This window comes from Mus musculus, chromosome 3, assembly GCF_000001635.26.
Source record: "Mus musculus strain C57BL/6J chromosome 3, GRCm38.p6 C57BL/6J".
In the NCBI taxonomy this organism is placed as follows: Eukaryota; Metazoa; Chordata; class Mammalia; order Rodentia; family Muridae; genus Mus; species Mus musculus.
Window position 1 is genome coordinate 75484526 of NC_000069.6, and position 12462 is coordinate 75496987.

Sequence of the window (12462 nt, forward strand, 5' to 3'; positions counted from 1 at the left end):
CAAGGTATTTTATATTAATTGTTACTATTGAGAAGGGTGTTGTTTCACTAATTTTTCTCTCAGCCTTTTTATCCTTTGTGTAGACAAAGGCCATTGACTTGTTTTAGTTAATTTTATATCCAGCTACTTCATTGAAGCTGTTTATCAGGTTTAGGAGCTCTCTGGTGGAATCTTTAGGGTCACTTACATATACTATCATATCATCTGCAAAAAGTGATATTTTGACTTCTTCCTTTCCAATTTGTATCCCCTTGATCTTTTGTTGTCGAATTGCTCTGGCTAGGACTTCAAGTACAATGTTGAATAGATAGGGAGAAAGTGGGCAGCCTTGTCTAGTCCCTGACTTTAGTGGGATTGCTTCCAGCTTCTCACCATTTACTTTGATGTTAGCTACTGGTTTGCTGTAGATTGCTTTTATCATGTTTAGCTATGGGCCTTGAATTCCTGATCTTTCCAAGACTTTGATCTTGAATGGGTGTTGAATTTTTTCAAATGCTTTCTCAACATCTAAGGAGATGATCATGTGGTTTTTGTATTTGAGTTTGTTTATATAGTGCATTATGTTGATGGATTTCTGTATATTAAACCATCCCTGCATCCCAGGGATGAAACCAACTTGGTCAGGATGGATGATTGTTTTGATGTGTTTTTGGATTCGGTTAGCAAGAACTTTATTGAGTATTTTTGCATCAATATTCATAAGGGATATTGGTCTGAAGTTCTCTATCTTTGTTGGGTCTTTTTGTGGTTTAGGTATCAGAGTAATTGTGGCTTCATAGAATGAGTTGGGTAGAGTACCTTCTGCTTCTATTTTGTGGAATAGTTTGTGAAGAACTGGAATTAGATCTTCTTTGAAGGTCTGATAGAATTCTGCACTAAACCCATCTGGTCCTGGGCTTTTTTGTTTGTTTGTTTGTTTGTTTGGGAGACTATTATTGACTGCTTCTATTTCTTTAGGAGATATAGGACTGTTTAGATCATTAACCTGAGCCTGATTTAACTTTGGTACTTTGAGTATAGCCTTTTGTAGAAGGATCTGATGGTGTTTTGGACTTCTTCAGGATCTGCTGTTATGTCTCCATTTTCATTTCTGAATTTGTTCATTAGGATGCTGTCCCTGTGCCCTCTAGTGAGTCTGGCAAAGGGTTTATCTATTTTGTTGATTTTCTCAAAGAACCAGCTCCTGGTTTGGTTGATTCTTTGAATAGTTCTTGTTTCCACTTGGTTGATTTTGCCCCTGGGTTTGATTAGTTCCTGCCATCTACTCCTCTTGGTGAATTTTGCTTACTTTTGTTCTAGAGCTTTTTGGTGTGCTGTCAAGCTGCTAGTATGTGCTCTCTCTAGTTTCTTTTTGGAGGCACTCAGAGCTATGAGTTTTCCTCTTAGAAATGCTTTCATTGTATCCCATACATTTGGGTATGTTGTGGCTTCATTTTCATTAAACTCTAAAAAGTCCTTAATTTCTTTCTTTATTCCTTCCTTGACCAAGATATCATTGAGAAGAGTGTTGTTCAGTTTCCACATGAATGTTGGCTTTCTATTATTTACGTTGTTATTGAAGATCAGCCTTAGTCCATGGTGATCTGATAGGATGCATGGAACAATTTCAATATTTTTGTATCTGTTGAGGCCTGTTTTGTGACCCATTATATGGTCAATTTTGGAGAAGGTCCCGTGAGGTGCTGAGAAGAAGGTATAACCTTTTGTTTTAGGATAAAATGTTCTGTAGATATCTGTTAGATCCATTTCTTTCATAACTTCTGTTAGTTTCACTGTGTCCTTGTTTAGTTTCTGTTTCCATGATCTGTCCATTGATGAAAGTGGTATGTTGAAGTCTCCCACTATTATTGTGTGAGGTGCAATGTGTGCTTTGAGCTTTACTAAAGTGTCTTTAATGAATGTGGCTGCCCTTGTATTTGGAGCATAGATATTCAGAATTGAGAGTTCCTCTTGGAAGATTTTACCTTTGATGAGTATGAAGTGCCCCTCCTTGTCCTTTTTTGTTGACTTTGGGTTGGAAGTTGACTTTATTAGATATTAGAATGGCTATTCCAGCTTGTTTCTTCAGACCATTTGCTTGGAAATTTTTTTCCAGCCTTTTATTCTGAGGTAGTGTCTGTCTTTTTCCCTGAGATGGGTTTCCTGTAAGCAGCAGAATGTTGGGTCCTGTTTGTATAGCCAGTCTGTTAGTCTATGTCTTTTTTATTGGGCAGTTGAGTTCATTGATATTAAGAGATATTAAGGAAAAGTAATTATTGCTTCTTATTATTTTTGTTGTTAGTGTTGGCATTCTGTTCTTATGGCTATCTTCTTTTAGGTTTGTTGAAGGATTAACTTCTTGCTTTTTCTAGGACTTGGTTTCTGGCCTTGTACTGGTTTTTTTTTTCTTCTGTTATTATCCTTTGAAGGGCTGGATTCGTGGAAAGATAAGTGTGAATTTGATTTTGTCATGGAATACTTTGGTTTCTCCATGTATGGTAATTGAAAGTTTGGCTGGGTATAGTAGCCTGGGCTTGCATCTGTGTTCTATTAGTGTCTGTATAACATCTGTTCAGGATCTTCTGGTTTTTATAGTCTCTGGTGTAATTTTGATAGGCTTGCCTTTATATGTTACTTGACCTTTTCCCCTCACTGCTTTTAATATTCTATCTTTATTTAATGCATTTGTTGTTCTGATTATTATGTGTCAGGAGGAATTTCTTTTTTGCTCCAGTCTATTTGGAGTTCTATAGGCTTCTTGTATATTCATGGGCATCTCCTTCTTTAGGTTTGGGAAGTTTTCTTCTATAATTTTGTTGAAGATATTTGCTGGCCCTTTAAGTTGAAAATCTTCATTCTCATCAATTCCTATTATCCGTAGGTTTGGTCTTCTCATTGTGTCCTGGATTTCCTGGATGTTTTGAGTTAGGATCTTTTTGCATTTTGTATTTTCTTTGATTGTTGTGACTATTTTTTCTATGGAATCTTCTGCACCTGAGGTTCTCTCTTCCATCTCTTGTATTCTGTTGCTGAGGCTTGCATCTATGGTTCCAGATTTCTTTCCTAGGGTTTCTATCTCCAGCGTTGCCTCACTGTGGGTGTTCTTTATTGTGTCTACTTCCCGTTTTAGGTCTAGTATGGTTTTGTTCATTTCCATCACCTCTTTGGATATGTTTTCCTGTTTTTCTTCTAGGACTTCTACCTGTTTGGTTTTGTTTTCCTGTTTTTCTTTAAGGACTTGTAACTCTTTAGCAGTGTTCTCCTGTCTTTCTTTAAGTGAATTATTAAATTCCTTCTTGATGTCCTCTACCATCATCAAGATATATGCCTTTAAATCTGGGTCTAGCTTTTTGGGTGTGTTGGAGTGCCCAGGACTGGCTGAGATGGGAGTGCTGGGTACTGATGATGGTGACTGGTCTTAGTTTCTGTTAGTAAGATTCTTATATCTGCCTTTCGCCAAATGGTAATCTCTGGAGTCAGTTGTTATAGTTGTCTCTGGTTAGAGCTTGTTCTTCTCCTGATTCTGTTAGCCTCTACCAGCAGACCTGGGAGACTAGCTCCCTCCTGAATTTCAGTGGTTAGAGCAGTCTCTGCAGGCAAGCTCTCCTCCTGCAGGAAAGGTGCACAGATATCTGGCATTCGGACTTGCCTCCTGGAGAAGATGAAGGTCTGAAACATGGCCTGTCCCAGAAGCTGTTAGCTTCTGTAGTCCACATTCTCACCTGTGCAGACACATCTAGGTGGGATCTGAAAACCAAGATGTCTCCAGCAGATGCTCTGAAAAAGCCCTCCTGGGCAAGGCGGACACCTCTCCTCTGGCAAGGAAGGTGCCCAGATTTCTGGAGCCTGAAATGGGTTCTGCCTCAGAAGCTCTGTGGCTCCAGCCTGTCTCAGAAGCTGTTATCTTCTGTAGTCCACACTCTCACCTGTGCAGACTAGTCTTGGCGGGATGTGGGAACCAAGATGCTCTACTGATTTTTTATTAAGTCATGTCCCCCATTATTTAAAGACAATCTTGACATATATATCTTCTATAAAGCATGGCTATATGATGAGGCAAAGGAAAGAGAATTTTATACTTCCCACTCACAACATATCTTACTTTTATTTAATTTAATAAAATTATATTTTATATTTTCTTTGTCATCAGTTACATGTGCATATTGTAAAGATAACTCAGAGAAGGTTTCATCCTACTAAAATCTAAAGAATAGCAGAACAATTATCATTACTTGATAAACATTTTACTACACTGATACACTTATCTGTTCCATCCCCAATTCAGTTAGTAAACATGAGAAGTGGGGGAGCAGTAACTGATGGTTGTTGCTGTTGTTGTGTTGTTTGTGTTTTTATTTTGTTTTGGGTGTTGCTGTTGTGTTCCATTTTCTAGGAACTACACTTGGAAATTTCCATTCCTTCTTTTAACCAGACTCCATACAACTTTACCAAGCATATAATCTTCAATCTTGGAGGGACGTAACAACTTAGGATTACTAAGATGTAGAACATAGAAGAGTGTCTCCCGAGCATCAACCCTTGTGTTTCAGATGGTTATTTTGTGTTCTATTTTCATCTTCTTGAAATGAAGAGCTGTCAGGAAGCCTTCACTGAGGTCTGGCCCAGCTTTGAGGGTCTATGAGTTCCAGAGTGCATGGTGATGCAAACAGCCTTTCCTACAACACAGAGGAAGTTTCTGCAAGCATTCCTATGCCAATTTAGCAAAAAATTACAATTTCACTCATCCATTCTTTCATGTATCTATTTTATGTTCAAAATCTGTAAGAACTGTTTGGATCTAGTGGCTGATTTTGTGATGCTTACAATTTATTCTCTCTCTCTCTCTCTCTCTCTCTCTCTCTCTCTCTCTCTCTCTCTCTCTCTCTCTCTCATTCCAAGCCAAATCTAAAAATCTAACTCACAGGGTGTTGCTCAGAAAGACTCTGAAGTCATAGCTGCAGAGGAAAGGATGGCATTACAGGTTATAGACAGTGTATCAATGATACAGAAAAGCAGATAGACAAATTTATAAGTTCTTTTTTGTCTTTGTGTGTTTTTGCATGTTTGTGTTCATGTGGGTGACATGTATGTGTATGCATATGGAAGCAGAAGGCATTTCCAGTGCCCATTATCAAACACCATCCACTTATTCTTTTTGTTTTTATTAAGGCAGTCTTTCACTTGACTTGGTCCTCACAAATAGACTGGGTGAGCTGATCAGCAAGACCCAGGTATATTTCTATTTCCTGATCCGTTTATCCTGGACTGGGGTTATAGCTTATGTTGCCATGCCCAGCTTTGTCTGTAGGTTCTGAGTATCAAACACAAGGCTTGGGCTGGTAAAGTAAGCAGTTTACCAATAGAATTGTACCTTTATCCACCTTTAACTCTTTTGGATTAGGCTTAATTACAAACTAGGAAAACATTTTTAAGACTCTAGTCATGAATGACATTAAGTTATCTCACATGTGAACAAATTTTGTCTTCCTACCATTTTAGAGGGTGAGTTAATAATGATTTATATCAGCTAGATCATGAGTGTTTGGGGGAAATATTTTATAATGATATTCTGCAAAGTTAGGCTTTGTTCTGTAGCAGACACTAATGAGAGAGAGGAGAGGGAATAGAAAAAAAAACTATCTGTGAAGCTTCACCAGAAAAAGCAGGTATCCCACTGGCTGATAATGCAAAATTTTCTAATTATTCTAAGACCATTAAGCTGCCTGGCCTACTTAGTTTTCATAAAGATGCATCTCTGAGCATGTTCATTAGTAAGACAAGAATGTGTAATGAGCAACTAAATAAATCTCCTAGAAACTAATCAATTAATACAGTTGTCTTTCTGGAAAATGATGACAGCAGAAATCATTCTTGATGTTAAAGTCTTAAATGGCTGTAATATTCTTTATGGTCCTACGGGTAATTTTCAGGTTACATTTCTACAGTACTATAAAATCTACAACTAAGCTCTGTACTGCTTAATTTGACCTCCTTCACGATTTGCTGTGAAAATTACAATTTTATAAGGAACATCAGAATGAAGTCTATGTGCTCACTGTTGACACTTAGCTAAGGCAAAGGACTTAAAAAATAATAGTGGCTTACTTCTTCCACAGAGATGGGTGAATCTTCATCAATACATTAAAGCATCTGGTAACTAAGGACCAAACTCGCTAACATGTCTACTTGTCTTTGCTTCCTTTGAAATCTTTGGACTGAATGACGTTTTTCACCAAGAATATACCTTCTATGTAGCCATATCCCTACACTCCAGTCCACACTCAAGCCCCTGTGCTTCTTCTTCTCTGTAATGACTCTGCAGTGTGGCTATATAGAGTTTCCTCACTCCTCTAGTTTCCTTATGCTTTGTTGTCTTTCTCATTGGGGTGGAGTCACTTTACCTTCCCCTAGGCTTCTCTTCCCACATCCTCATTGCAAATTATCCCAGATTGAAGCTGTTGTTTCTCTGGGCCTGAAACAGAGGAAGTTAATTCCCTACTATCTTCTTGTCCCACAATCTATACCTTCCCAACATGACCCCACTGTCCCAATAGTTTAAAATAAGCTTTCTCCCAGAGTTCACGGTAAAGCATAGGCTCAAGCTCAGCATCATTTTAGTCCTTGGGTAAATGTCAGTTTCTTCACTCCTCTTTTCTGGGTCTTCCAGATACTATTAATTACTCTGTTTATTTTTATACATTAACCATAATAGTGGTTTCTTTGTCTATATCATAAAATAGCTGTCTCTCTTTTCTACTAGCAGAGCCTCAGGAAGGCTGGTGACTTTACATTGCCCTTCAAAAAGCTGCACACCAACCACACAACAGCACAGTGGTGTGTGCTCATTCTTAGATCAGCATGAACAAGAACAACATGACCTATAAGTTACTAATCATCAAGAGGTCCTGTGCACAGATGGCACTGAGTCAGGAAAAGAGGCAGAATCTGATCAAAAGAGAAACAATGCTTGAGATGCTGTGGTTTTGATGGTTGGTCCTGGCCATCACCTTGACAGAATTTAGATGAACTTTTAAGACACCTCTGAGACAATTTGGGGGCAGATTCCCAGGAAGGATTAGTTGAAGGTTGAGCTTGATGCTATCCCTGCAAGATATTTAGTATTTTATGTTTTCCTCATCACAAGTCCATACAATCTCAGACTGCATAGCAATACAGTGATGCTAAGAACATTATATAGATCATTTGTTCAGCTCTCTTGCAAGCCCAATGGTATGAGCTGTACAATTGCCACCAGGTTCCCGTGAAGAAACTGAGTCATACACAGTTATGAATCATGTAACAAAGAAGCTCCAGGACTGGAGGGAGTTTCCAACTAGACCTTTCACTGTACTTCCTCCTATAAATATTCAGAAAGAATAACCTGTTAAAAGCCACAATAAATCCCAATGCAATTTAGGAGGGAAGAGATTCAAAAAAATAAGGGACCATGGAAATAGACACTGAGCAATAAAGTAAAACTGCTTAGTTAGAATTCAAAGTCAGGTCACGTTCAAGGCTTGGCTCTTATTTTCAGTCCTTTAATCACAGGCAGGTTAAATCAAAATAAAGATGATACTGTTTAATGTATAGAATCATTTCCTAGGTTTAGATGGAAAACTATAATGAACACTGAAGTATATATTGTAGGCATACTGTACAATGAGACAGTAACAGCAAAGAAATAGCATCTTTCCTCTAACCTTGGGGAGATATTCCTCTAACCTTGGGGAGATAAGGTAGGATTTTTGTAGAGGGACTGGAGCATTGCAGTTGAAAGCCTGAATGCAGCCAATTTATCCGCATCAGGGCATGCCATGTCTACACAGAGATTCTGTAACCATTTTCATTGCTTCTAGGAAGATCTAATGTCTGAAGATATCCCAGAGAGTGATGCTATATCAGTATTTCAAGATTAGTCATGATATGTAATGATGAAAAGTGGGTGGGGAAAAGGTGTTATCACTTTGAAAAAAATCATCTTTGGCATTAGGCAGAGATAATGGCCACCATAGCAGTCTTTCCTGAGATCTGGTGTGCTTGACACTCTGAATAATTTTTAGATATACTGGAGGATACCTTTAAGCATGAATATAATGCAGCCTCGTCACATTCATCTTTTTGGTGGCACTTTTTTTTTCCTTTCTTTTCTTTTTCTTTTTTTCTTTCTTTCTTTCTTTTTTTTTTTTTTTTTTTTTTTTTTTTTTTTTTTTTTTGGTTTTTTGAGACAGGGTTTCTCTGTGTAGCCCTGGCTGTCCTGGAACTCACTTTGTAGACCAGGCTGGCCTCGAACTCGGAAATCCGCCTGCCTCTGCCTCCTGAGTGCTGGGATTAAAGGTGTGCGCCACCACGCCCAGCCTGGTGGCACTTATCTTTCTCCCACACAGCCAATCCCCTACCTTTCTTCAGCCAAAAACATTTGTACTTTCATCTCTTTTTGTTTTGTTTCTGCTTTTGCTTTGTAAGCTATTGGGTTTCACTAGGGTCGCTCCCATGGCATTTGTGTGAAACCATCCACTGAAGCATGAGTAACTAACTCACCAGCAGCTCCAGCACTGAAGATAATGATTTCCATTCCTGCAGGAGCACTGGATTGCCGTTAGTTTCTCTGGGTGTAGCCCCATGAGCCCCACCTCCACCTATAACTGTTTAATGGCTCAGTCTTATGCAATGTTTGTGCAGGCAACCACAGCTGGGAGTTAATGAGCACCCAGGCCCTGCCATGCCCAGAAGACAGGGCTTTTTATACGCTGCCATTTGGCTCTTACATTTTTTACTTGTCTAAAATTTTTTAATAAAAATATACTTAATATATTATAAATATAGCCAGGTAGAATATGACCCTATTAGACTAGTGTAACACAAACCACTGGTCTGATTTGTTTTGTTTTATTTATTCATGTTTAGAATCACAAACTTTACTCTACATTGGAGGTGGGTTTAATTCTACATGGGTTTACTAAATGGAGTAGACTCAAGTGGAAATATACTGAAATAGAAAAGATACATGGAGAAGACAGAGGTAGAGAAACATAAATACATACCACACACAAGCTTGTATGCCAAACACACAAACAGAAAGGTTATTTACTGAATGAAAATTTTAATATAAAATAGGTTACAGAAAGAGCAGGGGATTGCTATTAAATATATTATTTAAATCAATTTTACAACCTTTGTTTTCATGTCTCTTTTTCAGTGTTTCTTTTATTCTCTACTTACTATTAAAAAAGATAAAAGAAAAAGAAATCACCCCAGCCCACTGTCCTATGAAAAATGCTGCCATTTCACCTTTGTTTATGGCAAAACTTCTGTGTAAGAAAGAAAAGAAAAAAGGCACAATAAAGGGGGATTCAAAACTTGTAAAAATCAAAGTTCAGAAGCACACTGCACTTTAGAAGATTGAAAGCTATAGTCCCAGGAAAGAACAGCCCCGCCATAAATACTTCTCCCGGAACATGGTGCTGCTGAACACAGTGCTTCTAATTAAGAGCCCAGAAGACTAGGGCTCTAATTCTTCATGGCAGGAGCAGTGATTGTAAAATTAATATTGCAAACCTACCCAAAGTCAAGTTGTTTCGGGGATAGTTAGAGAAGTCATCTTCGAAAATGCAGATGGTGCTTTCGAAAGCATTGTCTCAGCCAAAATGCTGCCACAGAAAACATGTTTCAATTACTCCATGCATTTTGGTTTTCTACTTTTCAAGATAATGTCTTCCCACTGTCTGAAGAAATATGAGATTCTTTTGGGGAAAGCCATAAAAATCCACTCTGGAGTTAGATAGGGAGACATACATGTTCAAAGCCCAAGATGGGAATACTACTGGTATTTTTGTCTCCACTGATGATGGAGGCAGCAGTTATTTCGGCAGAAAGCTCGTCCATCTATTGAGAAAACTTAGCAGTGGAGATGCTCTGCTACACAGCTTTACCACAGTGGGTTATTAAAATTTGGAAACTAAGGTAATTCTTTAATTAAGAAACAATGAATGAATTTGGCAGTAAGGAAAAGAAGAAACTTAAGGGAGTCACTTAAATTTCTGCCTTCAGAATCTTCTTGAGTAAAATTTAAAACTTAAATAACAGTATCCCTAAGGTTCCTACAAGTAGTTACATCATAGATCAGGGAGGAGGAAGCACAAGAGTGCACTAAGCTCTGCCTGATAAAGAGAGCTGCTCTGCTCCCTGCAATGGCATTGCAGGGACCCCTGAAGTATAAAGATAGCATAACTAAACATTGGCAGGAATTTTTAAAGATGTTGGATGATATCATAATATAAACCAAGCATGATTCTGTCACTCACACATCTGTTATATCAGCCAACCTCAATCATGTACTGCCTACTACTCATGTTGGAAGATCAGTGGAAGTTTAGCACTTGCTTGTATTAAATGTATTTCTCAAAGGAATGCAAACTGTGTTCCTCTGCTTACTCTTTAGTCATTAATTTTCTTATCTGTTGTTTAAGCTTTCATTAGGATAAGTCCACCAGGTAAGATGAGGTGAGGATTGTTGTACATGGCTACAGGAATTCAGTGAGGTGCTATCCAAGGAAGAGTGCACAGGGACTCCTATACTACAGTTGCAAAGTTAGGAAAGGATGATACAGAGTGACATTTTCCATACAACAGAAATCAAAGGGTGATAAGGTAGAAGGAAGATCAAAACAGAAGGAAGAAGGGTTATACAGAGGAAATGGTCTTTGTTATGATATAAAAATGACAGTTTTCTTGATAGATAGTGCCAGATTCGAGTTTAGAATGTAACTTGAGGCTACGCATTGGAAAGACTGAACTGGTCACTGTTTTCCCAGCAGTTCAATCCTAGGTAGATTTGAAAATGACCCAGACAGTTTTGAAAGATCCACTGTTTAACCCCATCCTAGAGAAATTACATAAAATCTATCTCTGCGGGTGTAATTCAGACATGAGCAGTTTTTAAAGCACCTTAAATATTTCTTGTGTGCAGCCACAACTCCGACTACTAGGTTGAAGGGAACCTGGCCTGATAGTGAGGGATAACAAAGAAGAAGAGGAAAGGACGATGAAATAGACACTAACTATGACCTTATCCTCACTACTTTACTGTGTATGCTCAAAGAACAATGTATTCTCTTTTATAAACAAGCACTGTATCTCAGAGCTGTACCCCCTGTTTTGGTTTCTGGGGGTATATAATTAGAGGAAAGTATTGAGTTCTATTTTACAACCATCTTCAGTAAAAAATGATTCAGGAAAAATGGTTATCAATGGATGAAGGTTTCTTGGGAAATAAAATATTTGCACCATCTCAAAGTAGCTCCCCAACAGTTTGCTTACAATTACAGGAAGAGAAAGAGCTTCATATTCTAGGAGTTACCGAAGGTAACACCACCAGCGATGGGCTAAACTGGCATTGTGTACATTCAAATATGAAATACATGAAGATACCTAACATTACACCCTCAATAAACCTGTAAAAGTATCTGAGAAGGAAAAGGTGTAAGGCTTAGAGCTGGGGAGGAGTGCTGCAAAATAATCGCTTTGGAGCATGATAGGACCGCTACACTCATGGGCTCACAGTATGTAGTGTGTAAGCCCCACAAGCCAGCCAAAGTTCAGCACAAATGGGGAGAAGCTTACAAAGCCCTACCTCTGCTGAGGGGCCTTTGCAGCTTAAGGCTTCCAAGGTAGGGAAGAGTCAGTTTTCTTCATGAATGTAGTCCCTTGTAGGTTACTCAATCTCCAATGCACCACACGCTGCAACATAAAGACACAGCAATGAGATTCAATGGTTTATGAAAAATAGAAGTGAAGTTTTGACAAGGTCTGGTGGGAGGGAGGTCTGGCAGAAATTGGAGGGAAATTAAATGATTGGAAGGATCAAAATACCAATTACAGTCTTTACACGTGTGCGAATATCAAGAAAATAAAATATATAACCAAATGGAACCAAGAATGGATGAATAGGCAGGTCAGACTCTATAAAACACACACTGTCTTTGAAAAAGTCAGTGATAGCAAAAAAGTTGAAGAAAACTAGAGACTGGACATATGTTAGAGATGTGGTGGATTCATGAATCTAGAATGACTACTGAGAGAATATGGGAACAATTGGAGTAGTTATGGGAAACCCACAGACACACACACAGATACACACATAGACACACACACACACACACACGGAGTAATGATGTTAGGATAAGGGTAATGATACATAATAGAATATTTTCAACAGATAATAATAGTAAATGGCAAAATATTAGTAAATTCACATATGTATATTATTATACTATTATGGTTTTTCACAATTTGTTCTATGGCTTTAATTTTTTTTTAACTTTAAAGTAGAAAAAAAAACAGAACCAGATTTCAGCATTTGGCTCGCAGCCATTGTAGCATTCATAGACACCTACCTGAGGTGCTGAGTGTAGCCTCACTGAAGAAGCTGTTTGGTTCCTCTCAGTTTGGCTTTCATAACTGGGAGTCTCTGAATGCCTTCTGCCC